Source organism: Oryctolagus cuniculus, chromosome 12 (genome assembly GCF_964237555.1).
Source record: "Oryctolagus cuniculus chromosome 12, mOryCun1.1, whole genome shotgun sequence".
NCBI lineage: Eukaryota > Metazoa > Chordata > Mammalia > Lagomorpha > Leporidae > Oryctolagus > Oryctolagus cuniculus.
Window position 1 is genome coordinate 75372969 of NC_091443.1, and position 9533 is coordinate 75382501.

At 43.6% G+C, this 9533-nt stretch overlaps 1 protein-coding gene across 1 annotated transcript in view; it reads right to left on the reverse strand.

Moving 5' to 3' along the window:
- ATOSA (atos homolog A) overlaps positions 1-8741 on the reverse strand; it is a 144914-nt gene extending 136173 nt beyond the window's left edge. Inside the window, exon 1 of the mRNA XM_070054212.1 lies at positions 8722-8741. The gene's annotated coding sequence lies outside the window, so the exon portion shown is untranslated. The remainder of the gene's footprint in view (positions 1-8721) is intronic.
- Positions 8742-9533: the final 792 nt, after the last annotated feature.

Genomic DNA, 9533 nt, shown 5'->3' on the forward strand with positions numbered 1-9533 from the left:
AGAACACTTTATTCCTTCTGCAGTCAGACAGAGCTGGAAAAATGTCTTGGAGGGAAATCATCCAACACTCCCACACCCTTGTTCAGAGTATCAGCCATTCTTGATGGATCTTCCTCCTACTCCAAATCCCAAATCCCTTCAGTCCTATCTTGTGACTGCCACTGCTTTTAGAGGCATTCATTGCTGCTCTATTACAGCCTCCTGAGCAGTCTTTTTTTTTGCCTCAGAAGGCCTTTCTATCCTCCAGTTTGATTCTCAACAGCCAGAGTCATCTATCTATAAAAACAGATCTGATCATACCATTCCCTTTGAGTGGTTCTCTTTGTCTCCAAAGAAGAGCTAAATTCTATGGTGGTAAGCAAGTCCTTTCCTGATGGGATCCTCTCTATCATCATCTAACCAGCAGACATCCCCTGTAAGTCCTTAAATGTGTTATCAAGCGGGGGTGTGCGCAGGTTCATCTGCACAGGATCACTATTCCCCTGGAATTCAAGGGGTTTCTTCTGTTGCTCCTTACTGTAGCATTTGGATTTAGCATTTGTGAGGATCTGAAAGATGCTAGTCGCGTCCGGAGCAACTGAATCTTTTGCCTTTGTCTCTGAGATTTGTCAGCTCTGGAATGATTTTCCAAACAGGATGATTAAACTCTAGCAATGAGGTCTGTCTTATTTTATCTTAATGCTGAGAATTTTTTCTTAATGTTCAGAATGTGTAGGCTGTGGCATCAAGCACTTTATTCTCAATGTATAAATCCTCTAGAATCTGGGGTGGGCATCTGGCAGTTAAAGACACCAGTTGGGATGCTTGCCTCCCATATTGAACTGGCTGGGTTAGAGTCCCAGTTCCAATCCCAAACCCAACATCTTGCTAATGCCCAGCAGGTGCTGGCTCAAGTAGTTGGGTCCTTGCTGCCCTCAGAGACTTGGAATGAGTTTTAATTTCCTTGCTTCAGCTCAATCCAGCCTTGGCTACTACAGGCATTTGGGAGTGAACCACAGGATGGGAACTTTTCATCTGTCTCTCAAATAAATCAAACCATAAAAATTTTAGGGGTTGGTGTTGTGTTGTAATGGGTTAAGCTACTGTCTGCGATGCTGTCATACCATATGGGCACTGGTTCAAGTCCTGGCTGCTCCACTTCCAATCCAGTTTCCTGCTAACCCATCTGGGAAAGCAGTGGAGGATGAGCCAAGTCTATGGACCCCTGTACCCACCTGGGAGACCTAGATGAAGTTCCTGGCTCCTGAGTTCTGCCTGGCCCAGCCCTGGCTGTTCTGGCCATTGCAGCCATTTGGGGAGTGAAACAGCAGATGGAAGCTCATTGTATCTCTCTGCCCCTGTCCTCTCTAACTCTGCCTTTCAAATAAATAAATCTTTTAAAAAATTTAAAGGAGAACATTAATTTTTTTAAAAATAACCTTTATAATCTGAAGTTTAGATTCTTAACCTGGAATTAATGGAAGAAACTGATGATCAGTGGAAGAAAGTAGTTGGTATTCTTTTCCTTGGTGGGATTCGCTGGCAAAGTTAAAAATTGTTTAGATCCAAATTATTTCAGAAATAAGACAGCATGAATAGTGTGTATTACTGCCAATGTGTAAAGTACTGAAACTCAGGTATTGTCTATGGGCTTATAAGATGATAGTACATACCCCATAGGGTATGAGTTCAAAACTAGGATCCCTGAAGGCCTTCTGTGACTAGGCTTATTATTTACATCCAGCAACAACTACCCGTATTTATGTATAGCATACTCAAGAAAGCGGCATCGGCACACTCGAACACTACAGATCAAGGTGCTTATATTCCTGAATACAGTTAAAGATAATTACGCAGTATATTATTGTTTTCAAATTGCCAATTTTCTATATTGGGAAGAAACCAAGACGGACTTGGAGCTACACAGGTTGATACTAAAGTTCATAAACACACATGAATAGCTAAAAAACGTGAAAAGGAAGATCAATAGGAAGGAACAAGGAAAAGAACTACTCCTACCATATAATTAAAACATTCAACAAAGCCTCCAACCTTAAAACAAGGTGGTATTGGCACCTGAACTAAACCAACCATGGAACTATATGAAATATACATATAGAAATATATGATAAAGGTGATTTCTCCTAGGATACAGCAAAATAAAAAATGAACTCTTGAGATCTGAATACAATTGAATAACCATTTAGGAAAAGTTTAATTGGTTAATTTCTTCATACTCCACACAGTAACATTTAAGTAGCTCAGAACTCTAAATGTAAAAACTGGAACTGTGGGCCAGTACCATGGCGCAGTAGGCTAATCCTCTGCCTGTGGCGCTAGAATCCTACATGGGCACCGGTTCTAGTCCCTGCTTCTCCTCTTCCAGTCCAGCTCTCTGCTGTGGCCCAGGAAGGCAGAAGATGGCCCAATCCTGGCTTCAGATTGGCGTAGCTCCAGCTGTTGTGGCCATTTGGGGAGTAAACCAACGGAAGGAAGATCTTTCTTTTTCTCTTTCTCTCCCTTTCACTGTCTGTAACTCTACCTCTCAACTAAATAAATTAAATTAAAAAAAAACAAACAAACCTGGAACTGTATTAGTAGAAGAAAACGTGAGTGAATTTCTCTGTGTATAGGAAAAAGATTTCTAACCGTGATGCAAAACTCCAGATGTAATGAAGAAAAGAGCAATACAGGGCCTGCACTGTGGCACAGCAGGTAAAGATGCCACCTGCAGTGCCAGCATCCCATATGGGTGCCGGTTCAAGACCTGGCTGCTCTACTTCCTTTTTTTTTTTTTTTTTTTTTAAGATTTATTTATTTGAAAGTCAGAGTTATACAGAGAAAGAGAGGCAGAGAGAGAGAGAGAGGTTTTCCTTCTGCTGGTTCACTCCCCAGTTTTCCACATTGGCTGATCCGAAGCCAGGAGCCAGGAGCTTCTTCCAGGTCTCCCACATGGGTGCAGGGGCCCAAGGACTTGGCCATATTCTACTGCTTTCTCAGGCCACAGCAGAGAGCTGGAATGGAATTGGAGCAGCCAAACTCAAACTGAGACCCATATGGGATACTGGCACTGCAGGCTGGGGCTTTAACCCCCTGCGCCACAGTGCCGGCCCCAGCTCCACTACCAGTCCAGCTCTCTGCTATGGCCTGGGAAAGCAGTGAAGATGGCCCAAGTGCTTGGGCTCTTGTACCCATGTGGGAGACACAGAGGAAGCTCCTGGCTCTGGATCTTCCCAGCTCTGGCCGGTTTGGCTATTTGGGGAGTGAGCCAGTGGATGAAAGACCTCTCTCTCTGCCTCTGCCTCTCAAATAAATAAGTAAATCTTAAAAGAAAAAAAAGGTAAGGCCGGCGCCGTGGCTCACTAGGCTAATCCTCCACCTTGCGGCGCCGGCACACCGGGTTCTAGTCCTGGTTGGGGCACTGGATTCTGTCCAGGTTGCCTCTCTTCCAGGCCAGCTCTCTGCTGTGGCCAGGGAGTGCAGTGGAGGATGGCCCAAGTGCTTGGGCCCTGCACCCCGTGGGAGACCAGGATAAGTACCTGGCTCCTGCCATCGGATCAGCGCGGTGCACCGGCCGCGGCGCGCTGACCGCGGTGGCCATTGGAGGGTGAACCAACGGCAAAAGGAAGACCTTTCTCTCTGTCTCTCTCTCTCACTGTCCACTCTGCCTGTCAAAAAAAAAAAAAAAAAGAAAAAAAAAAGAAAAAAAGTAAAAGACAAATACATTTGACTAGCACATTAAAATTTAAATTGTATGTAAAATACCTTAACTAAAATTAACATACCAATGTGTGGGGAGCAACTGAGACTAGACTAAGTTACTGGAATTAAGACTTATTCTATGCATCTGCTCTCCCACAATATGGCGCTGAGAGAGAGACCAAACAACCTCTACGCAGCTGCCTCTCGCCAATTTGACTGATAAGCTGCAGGAGCTGATCCTGCTCCTGATTGGAGGAGAGCAGCATGCTCAGCGTGTGGGTAGCAGAGTTGGGATTGGTGGAAGAGGACTATAAAGGAGGAGAGAGACAACATGCACCAGGAACATCTGAAGGAACACCTGAGCAGCCCCTGAGAGAGCTGGCCGGCGGTGTGCCGCTCCTCCGCGGAAGCGGGGAAAGTGGCAGGGGGAGCCGCCCCTCCACGGAGATGCAGGGGTCGGCAGCCAACCCGGGAAGGACCAGCAGCAAACCCGGGAAGGGCCGAGCAGACAAAAGAACAGCGCAGGGTCCTGTGTCGTTCCTCCGCAAATGGGGGAGCGACACCAATGACAAACTGGAAGAGGATATTTGTCACATATTTAGATCGAGGTCTAATATTCCTATTAGATGAAAGTTAGAAAAACTATTCTACAAAAAAATGGACAAAAGATATGAATGACAATCACAAAAGAAAAATAGAATGGCATTTAAGAGCTATGCAATTTATGGGACAAATGTTGTGGTGCAGTGGGTTAAACAGCTGCTTGGGATGCCTGTATCTCACATGGAAGTGCCAGGTATCAAGTCCCGCCTCTACTTCTGATCCAGCTTCCTGCTAAAGCACCTGGGGGTGGGGAGACAGGAAATGATGGCTCAAGTACTTCGAGTTCCTACCTCCTACTCAGGAATTCTAGGGTCCTGCCTTTGGCCAGGCCCAGCTCTGGCTGTTGCTGGCATTTGGTAAATGAGCAACTGAATGGAAGATTCTCTCTCTCTTTCTCTCTCTCTCTCTCTCTCCCTCCCTCCTAGTCACTCTGCCTTGCAAATAAATAGAGATGCAAAGAAAGGAGAGAAGGAGATATAGAAAGGGGGGAAGAGAGATAGGGGGAAGAATGAGAGAAATAAAGAAACTCCGTTCACTCATAATAAGCCATTCTTCTTTCAAGTGTTTACTCAAGGGAACCAAAAACTTAGGAATGTCCACAAAAAGATTACACACAATTTTCCCTAGTAACTTTAGTTGTAGTGGTTACAAATTAGAGGTAGCATAAATGTCCTTGATCAAATGTGGCACATCCTCCAATGGAATCCTACTCAGCAGAAGGAATGCCTACTGGCAAATGTAAGAAGCCAAAAACGGCACACCTTCTGTGATTTTAATTATGGACAAGTCCAGAAAAGGCAAACCAATCAATGAATGACAAACATATCTGTGATTGCCCAGGTGTAAGGGTAGACAGACTGATTAAAAAACAATAAATAAATAAAATAAAACAAACAAAAAGGGAGGGGGCCACAAGGAAACTTTCAGGGTATTGGAATGTTTTATACTGATCATATTTTTTGTATACTATTAAATTTTACACATTTTTAAATAATTTTTTAAAGATTTATTTATTTTAAAAGCAGAGATTTATAGAGAGAAGGAAGGAATATACTCACTGATTCAGTCCCCAAGTGGCTGCAATGGCCAAGGCTGGGCTGATCCAAAGCCAGGAGCCAGGAGCTTCCTCTGGATCTCCCATGTGGGTGCAGGGGCCTAAGCACCTGTGCCATCCTCTGCTGCTTCCCAGGTACATTAGCAAGGGGGAGCAGGATCCAAAGTGAAGCTGCTGGGACTTAAAGCAGCATCCATATGAGATGCTGGCACTGCAGGCAGAGGCTTAACCTTCTATACCACAGCACTCAGCACTGGCCCCTCAAATTTTATACTTTAAGAACATGCAGTTTATAGGATTTCACTGAAGAAAGGAGACACAAATAGAAATTAGAGAAGCAAAACAGAATGCTGTAGGTTTAGGCTGGAAAGGAGTTACTAGTGGGAACTGGTGATTTCTGGAATGTCAGAATAGCACTGAGACATCAGTAGCAAGGAACAGGTCTCGGTTTCGTCAACGCTGTTCCCACACTGAAGACAACCAGGGTTCCATAAACAGCTTATTCTAGATCAAGATTCAGGAAGGTACAGAAGAGATTGGAAGAAAATGCTCAAAAAACGTATGAGGACATGTCCAAAGGGAACAGAACTCAGGGGCAGCATTGTGGCACAGAGGGTTAAGCTGCAGCCTGCAATGCCAGCATCTCCTATCAGAGCGCCGTATCATGCACTGCTCCACTTCTGATCCAGCTCCCTGTTAATGTGCCTGGGAAAGCGGAAAGCAGCAGCAGATGTCCCAGGTACTCAAGTCTCTGCCACCCAATGGCCCAGCCCCAGCTGGCTGTTGCAGCCATTTTGGGAGTGAATCAGCAGATGGAAGATCTCTTTCTGTCTCACCTTTTCGCTAACTCTGCCTTTCAAATAAATCTTTGGAGGAAAAAAAAAAAAAAAAAAAAAAAAGGAAACAGAATCCAGCTTGAAAGAGCTGCATCTGGGAAAGCTGAACATCAAAATACACAGGGACAATACTGATTGTAATCCACTGAATAAAAATAGGAATTCCTCAGTCCATATGAATAAGTAATAATTCAGCAACACACAACACAGATGATACATACCACAACACAGATGAACCCTGAAAACATTACACCAGGTAAAAGCAGTCAGTTACTAAGATCTTTAGATCAAACATTTTATGGTTCCAGTGATGCACAATATCCAGAAAGGTGGAATCTATACAGATGCAAAGTAGATTAGTGATTCCCTCTGTCTGGAGGGATATGGTAATGACTGACAAAGATATGGGATTTCTCTTTGGGCTGATGAAATGTTCTAAAATTGATTGTGGTGCTGGCTGTACAACTTTGTGAAGGTACCAAAAACTGAGTTGTATACTTTGAAAGATTGAATTGTATGGTATGTGAATTTTATCAGCAAAGCTGCCAGCAAACAAAAAGGAAGTTGTAAACAAAGATTCTTCCTTACAATGGAATGTTATTTGATAAATGTAGAGACCATGGTGATACAATCAGAAAGCTACCATTTTACAACTCCATGGTAAAGACTGGTTTGAGTGAGAGTGGATGCTCTAGGGAAATATATGCAAAGGAGACAGACATTTGCACGTCTCCCTGTCTGCCACGGATTCTTCACTGATTGCAGGGAACATATAGCAAATATACAGCAAAAACCAGACAGTGACTGGATGATTAAAATTAACATCACCCAGAGGGACAGATAGATATCATGCATCCCCAGAAAGGATATTCTGACAAGGACACAAAATCACCTACGTAATAATCCAGCCAGGGGTGCATAATCTGAATCTAATGAGGAATCACCAGATAAACCAACTCAAGAACATATAAAGCAATTAGCTTACATTCTTCAAAAATGTTGAGTCGTGAAAGACAAAAGACTAAGGATTTCAGGAGACAGAAGAAACAGGATTTGAGTGTATTTTGCTGGGAGAAAAACTGTTATATTTCAAAAACTGACAAAATTGGAATATAGACTATAAAACTGATAAAAAATGACTCAATACTTAATTTATGAAATGTGTTAATTATACCATGGTGTGTAAAACAATGTCTGTATTCTCAGGACATCTACACTGAAGGACCATGGGATTACCTACCTATTTTCCAAGGGTTCAGAAAGAAAAGCAAGAGTGGGAGTCAACGAATGGGAGAGGAAGACAGAATGTTAAGCAAATATGGAACAACAGAGTATACAGAAATTCTATGAACTATTCTTAGAGTGTTTTGGTAAATAAATGTTTCATTAAAAGTATGTTTGTGAGAATGAGAAACACTCATTAAAAACACAAAATGACATTACTGAATTCATTTGCCTTTCCTATGAGGGTATTCAAAAAAGGTTGTGGAAAGACGGAATTAAAAGATGAGTTTTTGGTGGAAAAGTTTGAAATCCATGCATAGTTTCTCATAAGATGCCTTTTCCATGAGCCTTTTGAAGACCCCCTCATACATGAGCCCCTGAATGCTTGCTTTGGATATCCAGGAAAATCCTGTTCCCAAACCCAGATTGTTCGTGTGTCCTAGAAACCTCTCTATAAGAGGTTGAAACCACAGGAGCACTGGGAATGTTTTCTGGGACTTCAGGAAAGGAGAGTGGAGTTACTCTGAAAACTCACAGTGCAGATTCCAGGAGCGCAACAGTAAATAGAACAAAATGAGAAACAAACAACACGGAGATGCTGAGTGGGGCTCATCTCTACTTTCAACAAACACAAGAAACCTCTCCTGTGAACCTCTCAGCCACTAGTAACCACTCTACCACATTAAAGCCAATGATTTTGCCAGGAGAAGTGACCTGCAGGAGCCACGCAGACAAATAAATACTGGCAAAAGGCTCCAGGCCAGTTTCCATGGCAAATGTAAAACTTCAAAATAATCACAAAACTTAGGAGTCTTGAAGGGCATTTACACACCTTGTAAAACAGAAGGCGCAAAGCTGACCCACTTGCCCGGATGTGTTTCGTTCGGCCTGCACAGGGTTCACCTTGTTTCTTCTTAATTTTAAGACACTGGGGAAGCCACGTGATGTTCTGATACATCCAGCAAGGCAGGATTAAGGTCAGGTGTCCCAAGTTCAGAGGCCCAATGGGTAAATGTGAGAGTGAGCACCTGGAAGATCGCAGCCGTCACTAGTCAAGTTTCTGTTCGGACACATTATGTAATGATCAACCCGTGTGAGTAGGTTATCCATCATCTCAATCATTGATCATTTCTTTGCAATGAGAACATTCAAGCACCTCTCTTCTAGCTACTTGGATTCATACCCCCCCCCCAACCTTGTTAATCATACTCCCTTCACTCGGCCTCTTCCACCTCCCCCCACCCCCATATCCTCCCATGCATCCCTTCCCAATTTTTTTTGTTTTTTTTGTCTCCTTACCCACCTTTCTTCAGACACACATACCTACTAGGTCGTGTCCACCCCAGCTGGAAGCTTTCTCCGCCATAGAAGAGACAGATGAGGGCCTGAGAGTCTACAGATGACAGCAGCGACACCAGCAAACGACACCGACCAGGTCAGCTGCTTCCACAGTAAATAGAGCAAGACAGAGGGCGGGGTCTTGTGTGAGGGAGGAGTCCGGAGGGAAGTTAATTAGAGAAACTTGCCCATCAGGGAGCCCTGGCATGTTGAAGGAGAGGGCCCTTGGACTGTCTCGGACTGGCTGACCCAGAATAGTTTTTGCTGTTAAGCTCTGGTTTCCAGTACTGCAGCCCGATTCCTCTTGGGATTTGTTTTTGTTTTTCAATGTGATGATGATGATGATGTTGAACCTAATACCCTGATATTTTTGTTAATGAGTTGGTATCTGCCCCCCAGGACCACAGCACTACCCATGTCAAGAGCTAGTGAGATGCTGACCAGACCCTGCTGGGCTGTATTGCTGGCAGCTGATCCCAGAGCAAGGCAGGATTAAGGTCAGGTGTCCCAAGTTCAGAGGCCCAATGGGTAAATGTGAGAGTTAGCACCTGGAAGATTGCAGCCGTCACTAGCCAAGTTTCTGTTCCTGCTGTATGTGTTTTACGTGTTATTTTAGGTCCATGTAGGACGGGCCTAGGTCTGCCAGCTCCTGTGACACTTGTTACAGTTTTACCTCAGTTTTACTCCAAATTTTCAAATCTAAGAAGTCTAAGATTCTTAGATTACCTCAAATCTTAAAGATTCATAAAAAAATTGGATACATTCTTCTGAACTTCTTCAGTAGGAGCAAATTTTAT